We start from the raw sequence: 15,093 nt of genomic DNA on the forward strand, positions 1-15,093 counted from the left end.
ACATGGAGGTCATATATGCTCCCCATGAATATATACAAACTACACTTAAATCTGCCTCTTTTTCTGTTTACATTGTACTTTGTATACATGCAGTTCAATTGGTGGTAATAACAGGAAACCCCTTCACTTAAATAAATCATGCATTTTTATTTGTGTACACAAACTATGAAGAGACAGGGAGCTGAGCTAAAACAGGGAGACATTTCATGACTATTTTTACCCCTGAGAAGCACCCCAACTTTCAACCATTATGCACACACCATGGGAATTTGGGAAAGAGTATGAAATTGTTTGCTAGGAGGTAGGAGAGGAAAAAGGCATGTGGCTTACCATTCTCTTGCCCCAGTCCATAGGAATACAGGAAGAGGCCATATACTGAGTCAAACCCTTGGTCTGTGTAGCTCAGTATTGTCTACACAGACTGGCAGCAGCTTCTCCAAGGCTGCAGGCAGGAGTCTCTCTCAGCCCTATCTTGGAGATGCCAGGGAGGGAACTTGGAACCTTCTGTATGCAAGCAGGCAGGTGCTCTTCCCTAAGGGGATGTGTGAGCATATTACAGTGCTCACACATGTCTCACATTCATATGCAACTAGGGTGGACCCTGCTTAGCAAAGGGGACTATTCATGCTTGCTACCACAAGACCAGAGCTGGATCATGGTGCAAGACTTGCCATGCAGTGCTGTATGACAATCAAACTGCGAGATAGTGATGTGCACAGTCCGGAGAAGTCCAGACCGGCACCGAAGGGGGGCCTTGTTTCTAGGGCGGGGAGGGCTTGCTTAGCCCTCCCGCCTCCTTGCCCCCGCCAGCGCCCGTATTGAACAGTATGGGGCGCTGGAAACCAGCCGCCCCCCCCCGCCGCCGCGGCGAAATAACCCCCAAAGCCAGCCAGCCAGCCAGCCCTCCCTCCCTCCCAGCTAGCTGCCCTCCCACCCGCTCGCACACTGGATAAAAAACGAGAGGAGCTCCGGCACAGAGCTCCTCTCGTTCGGAAGGCCTCCTGCAGAATGGCGGCTTGCGCGCGCGCGCGCCGCAAAGCACGCCGTTCTCCGGAAGCCCGGTCTACCCGGCGGGAAAGGGCCGGGTAGACCGGGCCTCCGATTGCTGAGTAGACCGGGCCTCCGATCGCCGGAGGCCCGGTCTACCCAGCGATCGGAGGCCCGGTCTACCCGGCCCTTTCCCGCCGGGTAGACCGGGCCTCCGATTGCTGAGTAGACCGGGCCTCCGATCGCCGGAGGCCCGGTCTACCCGGCGGGAAAGGGCCGGGTAGACCGGGCCTCCGATCGCTGGGTAGACCGGGCCTCCGGCGATCGGAGGCCCGGTCTACTCAGCGATCGGAGGCCCGGTCTACCCGGCCCTTTCCCGCCGGGTAGACCGGGCCTCCGGAGAACGGCGTGCTTTGCGGCGCGCGCATGCGCGCGCGCGCGCAAGCCGCCATTCTTCAGGAGGCCTTCCGAACGAGAGGAGCTCTGTGCCGGAGGCATACCCCCCACCCTCCCTTAAAGGCATACCCCCCACCCGGACCCGAACCAGGCAGGGCCGGACCGGTCCGGCAGTTCGGCCATTCTTTGGAATGGCCGCCAGACCGGTTCGGGCACACTGCTAATGCGAGAGCAGTGTGGCAAGTCATGGACTGTTGGCCCAGTTTCTTAGAGGCCACTTCCAGACGTACCTCTTAGCTGTAGTTGCAACGGAACCACAATTACTTTCTGGCCGTGTTCAATTCCGCCAGCGTGCTCCCAGATGATGAGCATCAGCAGTCTAGGAGACGGCAAAGGGGGCGGAACTGGTGGTGCGGGCTTCTTCTGACACAGGAAGCCAACAACATTTGAGTAGCGGAAGGAGCTTTCTCTCCTAACTCCAGTTTCAGCGCTGTAAGAATTTGGACATCACTCTCCAGCCTGCAGACCCTCAGTTTTGTATGTGTACCTTCAATCTAACTGAGGGTTCATCTGGAGGTTGAGTCCTGCAACCACAGTTCCAATAATTCGGACATCAAGCTGGGGCAACCTAAGGTGAGTTCACTGCCCATTTACCAAGACATCCGAAGGCAGCCAGAAGCTTTCTTATACCAAGTCAGACCATTGGTCCATCTAGCTCACTATTGTCTGTACTGACTGGCAGCAGTTTTTCTGAGGCTTCAGGTGGGAATCTTTCCCATTCCTACCTGGAGATACCAGGAGTTGAACCTGGGACCATCTGCATGAAAAGCAGATAGATGCTCTACCACTGAGCTGCTCCAAAGGTGGCATACATGAGTCTCCCATTCAGGCAATGAGCACATAAAAACCCACTTACCTTCAGCAAGGTGACAGTATTGTGTGCCCTTAGACAATGTTCTCAGATGCATTTCTTCTTTTTCCCCATTCAGAGGCAGGGCAATGAGATGGTCCCATTTGCTCTCTGTGCTTTGATAGGCCTAAGTTCACTTTTTCAGCTGTATAAAGATTGAAGATAGATATATTTTTCATTTGACAAAGTGAAGCTACTGAGGGGATTACTTCATTTGGCAAAGTGGATCTAGAAAAGCTTTTGCGACAATAAATGCACTGTTCTTTAAGGTGGCACAAAAACCCTCCATTGTTAAATCCAAATCAGTTTGCAAGTCAAAACCTTACTTCTGGCTGGAGGTGATATTTAAATGTATGTGAGCACAGAGTACAGGTAATATTGTTAAATACAATGCAAAACAATGTTTTGCCAGAAAGTGCCTCTGCATATAGCAGACTTAGATGCAATCTCTTTAAATCACTGGCTGTCTCTTTATTGCTTTTCTGTAATCTAAATCATAAAAAGACCACCTTCATGCTGTGGTGTGTTTTTTTTAACACTTCTGCTAGTCCCTCATATTGTCATTGAGAGGAAAAGAACAGAGCCTTAAATCAAGAAGACATTGGTTGACTTAGCCAGGATTTTACTAGCCTTTTTCTTATTTTAAACATTAGATATAAACTTTACATTCTGATATAAAATCCTCCTTATCTTCTTCCTTTTAGCCTGCATATAAAACCTAACTATTAAAAACTCACCTTGGAATACTTTGGTATAATTTGGATACTTTGGTATAATTGCCTATTACTATCCATACAAATGTATAGAGCTTTTTCCTCTGTACATAATGAGTTTCTACAATCCTATAAAATAAATTTATAATAGTGAAGGCACTAACTCCCTAATCTGATTTCATTACACATCAGCAAGGAGAGGACTAATTATGAAAGAATTAGTCTTCTGTATTGGAAGGGCTGCATTTGACCAAATTGATCTTTATTTTACACCGGGGGGCTTCTTTGTTAAATGTGGAGACCATGAAAATCACGTGAACACTGCACCAACTTAGGGTACTAATGTTTTTAATGACGTGACTTGCAGGGCAAGGGTATAAATTGTGTAGGAAGTTCTCCTGCATAAGCCCAATTGGAATGAGGTTAATTTGTTTAAAAGCTTGTGCAGGAGAATTTCCCAGTAGATACTGTTTCAGGTTCAGAAGGGAGGGGGGAATCTCACAGGTCCCAAATAAATCCAATGAGTTGTTATGTAGGAAACATCATTTTATTTTATCTGTATGAAAGCAGAAGTGCCACCTAATCTGAAACTACATATACATTAATTAAAATTAATTAAATACAATAAAACCACTACTTCATGATGGACAGTATCTAAAATACAATTATTTAAAATACGTCTCCAATACTTTCATATTTTGTATCTAGAATATATTTGCTCAGGTATTTTGTATTTTTAAAATACATTTCTGAAACCAAAATACATCTCCGCCAATCACTGCTTTGCTTTCTTGCTTCAGGAGCTGCCTTTTTATTGCAAGCAGGCAGCCCATAGGCTTCCAAGCATCCTTATGGTGTGCTCCGTTCCTCCCTTTCTGTCTCCTGAAGTTTGAATTGTTGCTGACTGGTCGGCCAGCCAAGTTTGAAAATCAAAAGGAAATTATGGGGCAGTTAGAATCTTCTTTATTTTCTGATTTGTAGGAGGCTATACAAATAAATCCTTTCAGTTTGTATATAAACTAGAAGCTTTCTTTAGTTTAGTTAGGAGAATATACAAATAAATCCTTTCAGTTTGTATATAAACTAGAAGCTTTCTTTAGTTTTCTTACTAACACCTTGTGTTTAAGGGAATCTTTCTGAGTCACTCTTGTAACACCCTCCCCCCAATTGCTCTCAATGCTTCAAGGAGAGGAGAGCTGGTCTTGTGGTAGCAAGCATGACTTGTCCCCTTAGCTAAGCAGGGTCTGCCCTGGTTGCATATGAATGGGAGACTTGATCTGTGAGCACTGCAAGATATTCCCCTTAGGGGATGGAGCCGCACTGGGAAGAGCAGAAGGTTTCAAGTTCCCTCTCTGGCTTCTCCAAGATAGGGCTGAGAGAGATTCCTGCCTGCAACCTTGGAGAAGCCGCTGCCAGTCTGTGAAGACAATACTGAGCTAGATAGACCAATGGTCTGACTCAGTATATGGCAGTTTCCTATGTTCCTGTGTTCCTAAGAACAGCATAGAGAGGAAAGTGGGGGCTGGATTAATTGGGGTAAAGGGAATTGTTCTTCTCCCCATATGATTTGACCATATGATTGCTTCACTATAGATATAACTTGCTGCTCATTTGACTATGCCACAGCAATTGGATTTCAGCCTTTGTCATGACTAACTTTCAATTATTTCAGTGGGCCTGCTCTAAGCAAAAGGAAACAAGGTATTATGTCATTTGCCCAGTTGGTCTTGCCCCCGCTAACCCCACTCAGCATTCTCAGTGCATGTTGCCAAGGCAGTGTCAGCAGCACACAAAATATGCCACCAAGCTAGACAGTGATGGCAGGGTTGTTCCTAGCTCAACTCATGAGAGGGGGAAGTAGAGGTGTACCCCAGCAAGGCAAATAGGGGGAAATGAAACAGTGTGCCCCAACGAGGCAAAGAAGGGCAGAAGTAGAGGATGACAGGTGATCACCTCACACTGCCTCATGGAAGGTCTGCCCCTGTGGGCAGGTGTTTTTTGTTTGTTTTGTTTTGCAGTTCCAGGTCCTTCCATTCATCTTCTTGTTTTCTCTGTATGTTACCAATGTGAGCATATCAAACAAACAAACAAAAAACATTAGAAAAGCACAATGTGGTCATGAGCATGACTGCATCAAGATTTATTGTATCCCATGCTTACTGAGGTCTGCGTTGATTCCTGCTCACTGGTAAAGCACTATACAAAAAGAATCTTAATACAACTGAGCATAAAAATCGCATCATGATTGCTAGTGTGCAGCGTTGTTCATTGTAAACATGTGCATAATGCAGAGGTGTTGCTAAGAGATGCAAATGAACTGGGAGGCTGGAAGGTAGAGTAAAATGCACGTGCATAAAACTCTGACTGAAATTCACAATTTATTTATTTATTTTAAATGACCAGTCTTCCAAAACACTTCCATTCAAAAACAAGAAGAGGTAATTTGGATTTCTTGCATCTGGGAAGAAATTTCAGAACCCATAATTGTTGCATATATACCTGGCCCTATCCACCCCAGCACAGTACTTCCAGTGACTGTTGCTGGTGTCTATCTTATGTTTCTTTTATATTGTGAGCCCTTCGGGGACAGGGATCCATCTTATTTATGTATTATTTCTCTGTGTAAACCGCCCTGAGTCATTTTTGGAAGGGCAGTATAGAAATCAAATCAAATCAAATCAAATCAATCAATCAATCAATCAATAGATGCTTGAACCTAGTGACTTAGGATGTCAGTTATTGGGTTACTTTAACAAAGAGATGATTCATCAATGATATTTTCCACTGGGATAATCCACATGATCAGAGGTGTCCAAACAGTCCACAAGGAAGCAGCAGTGTGACAATAAGCTCTTAGTAAAACATAATCAAAATATTTTAAACTCTTTCTGCCTGTGTGCATATATGCAATTTCTTGTGACAATATTTAAAATATTTGAGCTCTAATAGAGGGCTACGTTCAAACTTTCCATGTTGGTAGCCCCTGAGTTTTTCAACCTGAATGGCTGCATCTTACATAAAAACATGAGAAGAGCCTTTTTGGCTCAGGCCCAAGGATTATCTAGTCCAGCATCTGGTGCTATGGCCCACCAGATGCCCCTGGGAACCCCACAAGCTGCAGATGAAGGTATGCTCCCTCTCTTAGGGATGTGCAAACCGGCTCAATGTCGAACAGGTTCGACATTGAGCTGGTTTGGTTCGATGGTCCGGGGTTGAACTGAACCACCCCCTGTTCAGTCTGACCCCGGACTGAAACCCCCCCCCCAACTGTTCAGTGGGGTTCGTGAACTGGTTCAGCTAGTTCTTTGGCCCCTCTGGGCCTCCGTAGTTTGGCACGGTGGCCATTTTGGATGCCACCACACATGCACAAATGGCCTCTGTGAAGGCTGGCAAGAACCGGCCGAACTGGCTAGAGGGGGTAACAATGGAGGCCGGCAGGGGGAGGGAAAACCTCTGTGGACCCCCCACCACCACCTCAAGGACGTTCCCCAAAGGGGGGAAGGTTTTAAAAAAAATAATGTTTGGGGGAAAAGTTTGCGAACCACCTCCTGGACCAAACCGAACCAGGGGTGGTGGTTCGAGGGGGTGCCAGACCGAACTGGTCTGGTCAGGTTCAAGTCTGGTCTAGATTCAAACCAAGCCAGGCTAGCCGGTTCCATGCACATCCCTACCCTCTCTTGCTGTTGTTCTGTTATTCAGAAGCACCCTACCACTATTTGTCAGGAACAGATGATCTGAACAATTTGTTGTGGCCATAAAGCTTTCTATCCTATGCATACTTACCTGGGAGCGAATCCTATCAAGGTCAAAAAGTAACTTCTGTCTATTAAATAAGCATGCAATTAGACTGCACATCTGCTCACTGTTGTCTGTTACTGGGAACAAATCCTACTGCTGCAGGGGGTAGGCTTAGAGGTGGGCTAATCGCCCACCTCCACATTACCATGAGAACAATTCACATTACTGAGCACCATAAGAATGTTGTGATCTGAGCACTTTTTGAAGAGAAAAGTACCCAGACACTAGAATTTAGGCTTGTGTGAATTGAACTAAATTGGGCCCAAATTCCTCCAGCTGATTTGTTACAGGGAATTAAGGAAGCACTAATTCCCAAGATGATTACATAAAGCCCATACATATGCATGAAATATTTACCAATTTAGAGTCATAAGCAAATGCATAAAATTATAATTTATTGACAGATGTTTCCTGTGCAGGAAGGCTAATCTCATTAAGTGAATAGTTCATGGACAGCAGCCATATCTCATTGTTATAAAGACACAGTAAAAGCATATGTTAAGTAAATTGTTTGGTTTATATACATTCTCCCTGTCTACCCACTTGTACTGTCCCTTCAGCAGTAAAAGCAGTCACTACTAAAAGCAGAATCATGTTCAACTCCTTTTTACTACTTACAGAAAAGCAATAAAATTATTAATGTGGCCAGTTAATATGCAATTTGGTGACTGCATTCACACATAATATGGAACCACAGTCCAATGGACCTGAGGTTCTGCTCTCCCCCACCCCCACTCCTCTTCCTGCATTCGGACAAAGCGAAGAGCAGCTTCTCTGCAGTCAGGAAGACTGCAGAGGGGGATCTGGCTGTGCAGGCTTCCTTCTTGCTTGAAGGACAGCCCGCACAGCCAATCATGCATGGAGAGAGGGAGGAGCTTCCTCCCTCAACTGAATACAGCCTCCACTGACCAAATGCAGCCTCCAGTGCTTCGTTTGGACATAACAGAGGCAGACTGGAACCCCAGTTATGAGCAGCAAAACTCATTACAAACTGAGGATTCAAATTAGAGTCTGCTGAGTGCAACCTTGGGTCACTGGATGAACAGGACTGGAGTTGCATGCATTCAGACATAACGGTAGGGAAACCTCTGGCCCATGCAAATCCAGTTCTGCGTTGCATGAGAATGCAGCCATTGAGAGCATTCCATTGAAAGATCACCTTTGCTCACTGATATATTTGATATGACATCTAGAAAAAATTGCAATTCGAGCAGTGAGCAAATATACTGAGTTCCGACCTTTCTATATGCATAGGTGGTTATATAACAAATTCTTGTAATATGTAGTTTTTAATTCCACTAAATATTGTGTAATTAATACAAGCTTATGGCTTCAGCCCTATGCATATTTCCTTCAAATGAGGTCCGCTGATCTCAGCAAATCTTACTTCCAAGTAATGCTGCAAGGGATCAGCAAATAAGCACACTCAGAAATAAATCCCAAGGAAATCAACAGGATTTAGTTCCAAATAAATGTAGTTGGCATGAGGGTGGAGTATCCACACTCTAATGGTGAAATTAGCAATTTATTTATTTATTTATTCATTCATTCATTCAACATATTTTATACCACCCAAAACTTACATCAATTGCAAATGGAATTGCTATTTCCATGTCATCATCATCGTCATCATATGCAGTGGTGTGTAATTCTGTATAATAGCATTTTTAAATGCTTAAATTTTTAGTATTTTAATAGGGAAATTTAACATCAACTGATATTTCATGTATCACAATGTATAGTCAAATTAATTCATAAATAATGAAAGCTTTGATGTTGTCATTTATTCAGTTTCTGAAAGGATTACTTCCATTCTTTGCAAATACATCTATAGGTACAAAGAGAAGGAAGATTCACTTTGCTTTGTTTTGCATTGTTTTGCATGTGTGAAATGCTTGTGATGCCTTTATTGAAATTTTTAAGACTGCATTACAGCCAAGATTCTGATGTACTCAGAATCCCAGAACTACCCACTGCCTGAATTAACAGAATAAGAAAGATAAGGTTTGTCCAGACCATGGTATTGCTCTATAGTGATTTCCGTAGTCATCTAATGGTACAGATTTCTGAACAGTCTGATCCTGTTGTACATGTAGTCCAGTCATGAAAAATGTGAATTGATGAAGAAAAAGCTCAGCCTGCACAGTGTATGTTGGTCTACAGTCAGATTGTATGTATGTTCAGCTTTAATTTTTTAAAAAATCTACATTAAAAAAAAAAATTCATGAATTTACAACACAAAGTAATGATGTCCCCTTTCACAGTCAGTCAGTCCTTTATTACGGTCATGGACCAGTGCATAGCTAAAACATACATGCTTACATGCTTACATATAAGAAAAGAGACTCAGCATAATAAAACGGACAGATTATAACACAATAGTACCAAGTTAAAATTAGAACAGTTATGGTGAACTCCAAATAGTCTGACTGAAAACCTTATTAAGCAGAGCACCCTCCATTGCAATCATGAAACAGGAATCACAGGGGAAGGAAAGAAAAGAACAGAACATTATTGAAAACCTGAGCGGATGGTGCAAATGATATGACAATACCTTGCCATTTTGATGATTAGGTTGTCATCAGAACTGGACAATAAGTACTTCAAATAGAAGTCATCCAAGTGCCCGGGAAAACATTGCAACAAAGGGGACACTAATCTTAAGTGGGTGTCCCTATAAAAGTTACCATAAAGTATGGCATGCGCAATTGTCTCCACTTGACCAGACCCGCAAGGGCAAAGTCGAGCAGAAAAAGGGGTACCTTTAAATCTTTCCTCCATGACAGCAGATGGAAGCGCATTAAGATGGGCGAGCGTCAGAGCACGTCTAAATTTGGGGATGGTAACTAGACTTAGATAGCTAGCTGGTTTAGTGTTGAAGATTTGATCCCCTAGAAAGATATTCTTAGGCAGAGAAGCGACTTCTTCCTGCAGTTCCATGTCCATGGTACGTTGTTTAATCTCAATCCTGGCACGATCGTATCCCAATTTTATAATCTCATCCTGAGAGAAACCATAGTGAGCCAATTTGTCAGCAATTTGGGTCTGCCACTTAAATCGGAAACAATCAGTCTCAATAAGGGGGGCCAGTCCTACGCAAGAGAAGACAAATTTTAACCAAAATAATATGATAGTCCTCCAATAGCAAGTTTCCAATCTAATCATACCCACCTCTCGTCTAAGCGCAGCATTGGGCACTCATCGGGGGACTAACAATATAGATCTCAGAAATTTAGACTGCAGGGTTTCTAAAGCCATAAAGTTGCTGACAGGTCCTATTTGGGCTCCGTACAGCACTTGGGAGTGGACTTTAGATACAAACAGTTTAACTGCAGCGGGGATGTAAGAAGCCCCCCTCGAGAAATGAAAAGAGGTAATAAGGTTCGTGGTTGACTGTGCCGTCAACAATGTGGATTTGAGGTGGGCATTGCGTGAACCTGATGACTGAAAAACCACTCCTAGATATTTGAAGGAGTTGACCTGTGCAATCCTGTGGCCATTGATGGACCAACAATATTGCCTAGGTCGTTTGGCAAAGACTAGAACTTTGGTTTTTCTATAATTAATCTCAATGGACACTTGGGAGCAAAATTTTGATTGCCATATCATCTGCATATAAAAGAATAGATACATGTTTATTTGCTATTTTGGGAGGATGCGTGGAAGGTATAGATACAAAAGAGACCACCGAATTAATATATAGATTAAATAATAAGGGAGCTAAAATGCAGCCCTGCCTCACGCCCCTGTATGTGGGTATCGCATTCGAAAGGGACCCCAGTGCATTACATCGAACTTTCAGAAAGGCACCTTCATACAAGGAGGAAATCAACAATAGCAACCTTCTGTCGATTGTAAGGTCCCACAATTTGCGCCAGAGCCTTTCACGGGATATGAGATCAAATGCGGATTTAAGGTCAATAAAAGCGATGTAAAGTCCGGAAGCTGGCTTACTAGAATATTTTTCAGACAAGAATTGCAAAATAAGGGCATGCTCCAAAGTGGACCGGCCCGGCCGAAAGCCAGCCTGCTCCGGAGCCAAAACGTTATTTGACTCAATCCAATCCTCCAGTTTACAAAATAGGTGTTTAGCATAGATCTTACTAATCACGTTCAGAAGGCTAATTGGGTGGTAATTTTTGGGGTCATCCCTGTTGCCCTTTTTATAAATGGGTATAATAATAGCTACCCCCCAATCACAGGGAACGTTAGCCGTGGAGTCGATGTAAGAGAAAAGAGAAGCAAGTAGGGGTACCCACCAGTCAAGATTGGACCGAAGCGCCTCAATAGTAATAAAATCACTTCCTGGGGCCTTGCCTCTAGGGAAAGATTTAATAAGGCTTTCAACTTCGGAACACGATACAGGGTCCCAACTGGGGATCATGGTGTTATTTAATTCATTGATAATATTGTCATCCATCCCGCTAACCCTTTGATAAAGGGTTCGAAAGTGCTCTTCCCAAGCAGCAGCTGAGATACAATAAGAAGGGGAAGAAAAAGCTTTGCCCATTATGGGTGAGATCAGCCTCCAAAAGATAGCTTGAGCCGCCTCAATTAATTTGGCCCAATTTTCTCTGGCAGCTTTAAATTTCTTATCTCTAATTAGCTGTTTGTATTCTGATTTTTTCTTTGAGACCACCTGCTTGGAGATTAGCGAGGGATCAGCCACATGGCTTTTAAAGGCCCTTACCAAATTTTTTTTGCATGCAGGCAGTCAAGATCGAACCACGGTTTAGATGAAGCCTTGAGATTATTTGCAGAATGAGAACGAGACTTAACTAACACAGGGAGTAGAAGGGCCAAAATATCATGGTAATAGGCAAAAATGGAATCCCTCTCCTGCATAGTATGTGGGGCTAATATCGCCTCCCGTAAGCCACTAGCTTTGTCTGAATTCAATATTGCAGAGAAGCGAAAAGCACATTCTTCTGTCCATTTGGCTCTGAGGGGCCCTTGCTCCAGTTCTAAGTGGGACAACTGTCCATCCACCAAATGGATTGAGTCAGATCATTGCTGCCAGCCCACGTTCCCAGGCTACTGATGTCCAGGTGGAAAACTTAAAATACTGTAGATGTTTTGCTCAAACAAACAAAACAACAAATATTTATATACCGCTTTTCAATGAATGTTTCCAAAGTGGTTTATACAGAGAATGAATTAAATTAAATTAAATTAAATTAAATTAAATTAAGATGGATCACTGTCCCCAAAGGCCACACAATCTAAAAAGAAACATGAGAGAGACACCAGCAACAGCCACTGGAGGGATGCTGTGCTGGGGGTGGATAGGGCCAGTTACTTTACTCATGCTAAATAATAATAATAATTATTATTATTATTATTATTATTATTAGATTTCTATACTGCCCTTCCAAAAATGGCTCAGGGCGGTTTACAAAGAGAAATAACAAACAAATAAGATGGCTAAAGACAATAATAAAGACACTCACCACGTTAAAACAGGTGCCTCCTTGCCCAGTTAGCAGGAGTTGTTGTAAATAGGAATGTCAATCAGGGATGTGCACAAAATTCATTGGGCACATCCCAGGGGGCAGTGAGTGGTACCTTTAAAAGGAGGCATGTAGGTCCTACTTGCTCCTCTAGTGAGCTGCTGCTGTCGCCCCTCCCCCCCGCCTCATTTTAAGCTGTTGTGCTTAAAACCTAATTTAAAAGCAGCAGCTGTGCTGCTGTCCTTTTAAAAACACCACTCTGATGGGATGCTGCTCCCAGCAGCCCTCATGTGGCATCGGTGCACAAATGGCATCAACACATGTGCCCACACTATTTTTGTACTGAGCAGCATTCCATCGGTGCAGGATTTTAAGGAGGATTGCAGTGCAACTGCTGCTTTTAAGTTAAGCATGACAGCATTGTGATGGGGTGGCAAGGTCGATTCACCTGAGGAGCAGGTAGGACCTGCCTGCCTCCTTTTAAAGGTACCCCCCTTGCCCCGCACCAAAAACATTGGAGCCTGAATCATTTCGGCATCTCTCTGAAGAGGCACCAAATTGATTCGGGCACATCCCCGATGTCAACATTAACTTCAAAAGTTGCTTTAGGAAGAATCCAGCACTGGGGTGTGTGGAGCCCTCCCAGAGGAAATTTTGCCAGCATTATCAAAAGCCCATCTGGCTTCCCTGAAAATTGCTCAGATCTTTTGCTTGAGGAGCAATCCCCAAATTAGTTTTGAGATTCTATCTAGGCAAATTTGGGGTTTAGCTCTATGGCCTCTGAGATTATGCTGCATATATTCCAGCCCACCAATTCTTCCTTTTCTGAAAAAGAGTAAAAAATAATATCATATTAAACCTAAACAACAGTTTTGAATGAAGGAAAGATAAGTAAATACTGGGTGCATGCAGGGACGTAGATAGGTGAGAGGGATCCCGTTCCGCCCATCTCCCCGGAAGCCCTTCAAAGTGAGTGAGATAATAAAGAAAAGTAGGAGGGATGGAGCTGGGGGGGTTCCTCTTGAGCTCGGGGGCCCGGGTTCTTTGAACCCATCCACTCAATTAAAGCTACACTCCTGGATGCATGTATAAATTAAGAAAACAATAAAATTCAAGAGTCATCTTTTTTCCTTGTATCCCAAATCCACTCGTGTCATGCAGCCTCCTGCCAGATGAGACTTCCAATCACATCACATCTTCAATGGAACAGATTGCAAATGTTTTCCTTCCTTGCTTCTGCTGCCTGTTGTACACCTGATACGTCTTAAATTAAGCCCTGCTGTACTCGTTGGGGTACTGTGGGGAGGGGAATGGGTACTAATAGTTGCCATTTGTCAGGAAGCTGAGAACTGAATCAATCTCAATTTGTTTCTGAATGGGATTTGTTGGAGAAGATGGAACTCTCTTTGATTCTCCCTTTTAATCAGCACAGACCTCTTTCCTCCATGAATTCTGGAGGAATATAATTGTTTTTAAAAGGAAAGGAAAGAATTAGAATAGTGAGAAAAAAGGGCAACATTGTTCAAAACAACTTTGATGTAACAGCGACAGAAATGTCAAATTATACCATGATCTTTGCTACATACATCTCATCTAATCATATTTATAACTCTTCTTCGTAAATTAAAAATTCATTTCATTTAAAAAATGTTTTACATCATTCAAAGGAGTGTGTGTGTGTGTGTGTGTGTGTGTGTGTGTGTGTGTAAAAAAATACAATTTGGCTGTCAGGAATGGTGACCCAGGGGAGATTAAGATAACATAAGTATCTCCCACCAGGCTTCCAGAAGTGCCATCATGCTTCATAGACCTACATGTGAGGAATAATGAAAGGTGTGAATTCTGAGCCAGGAAATATCCAGTTCCGCCTGCCCTTAGCATGAACCCAGTAGGTGACCTGTGCAACCCACCACCAGCCATCCTCCACTCCCCACAGCTTTACTATGAGGGGGTGAGAATACTGGCCTGTGGTCAGGATTACTGAGATAATGGGGCTATTCACATGTGCAGGCAAAACCAGGCTAGGAAAGCCCAGCCTGCTTTTGCCAGCGCATGTGAACTGACAGGAGCCATACAGCTCCCAATGGTGGCATAGCAGCAAACCCTGTTGGGTGCTCCAGCTGTTAGCCAGGGTTTAGGACGCAAGCACATCGAAAACCTGAGCTAATGGATCGTCCATCAGTGCCACACAGCACTGACACATGAGTAGCCTCCCGACCAGCATCTGGAGACTCCCCATAATGGACGTTCTGGGCAGGGCAAGGGGCAAGACAGTTGTCTTGACAGTTCTGGGCAGGGCAAGGGGAGACAGTTGTCTGGGGGCCCACTGCCTTGGGGGGGCCCCTGAGGCAAGTCATATGACTGACTCCCCCAGCCACGCACCCACCTGGGCTTCCTTCAGTTGTATCCATCCTCCGAAACTGATGTGAGTGTTAAGACCTGGAGCTACCAGAACAGCATGTCTTGCTCTAGTACCATTAAATGACTTGCATCATCCACAATTGACAAAACCTTTAAAAAATTAATTTAGGATGATGGTATATTGTGGAGGAGGGGGCCCATTTTAAAATCTTGTCTCTGGGCCCACTCTAACCTTGCTACACCCCTGGTTCTGGGGCATCCTGGTCCCAGAAACTCCCTGCTGCCAGCAGGAGCCAGCAATCATCTAGGCAAGCAACCCACTCGCTCAGCAAGGGAGAGAGCATCATCTTCAGGGGAGGTAAGGGTTTTAAGGCTTCCTCCCCTCACCCCCTTTGAGCCCTTTCTCTGATCGTGAGAAAGGGCTCAGTGTATGCAAAACACTCTCTGAAACTCAAAGCACTACATAATTGCTAAGGAT

General features: G+C 44.0%; 1 long non-coding RNA gene across 1 annotated transcript in view; it reads right to left on the minus strand.

Moving 5' to 3' along the window:
• Positions 1-15,093, minus strand: part of LOC128328366 (uncharacterized) — a 28,259-nt gene that overhangs the window by 3,408 nt on the left and 9,758 nt on the right. Inside the window, exon 2 of the long non-coding RNA XR_008309166.1 lies at positions 2,300-2,438. This is a non-coding gene — a long non-coding RNA (uncharacterized LOC128328366). The remainder of the gene's footprint in view (positions 1-2,299; positions 2,439-15,093) is intronic.

The sequence above is a fragment of the Hemicordylus capensis genome, chromosome 5 (assembly GCF_027244095.1).
Source record: "Hemicordylus capensis ecotype Gifberg chromosome 5, rHemCap1.1.pri, whole genome shotgun sequence".
Lineage (NCBI taxonomy): Eukaryota > Metazoa > Chordata > Lepidosauria > Squamata > Cordylidae > Hemicordylus > Hemicordylus capensis.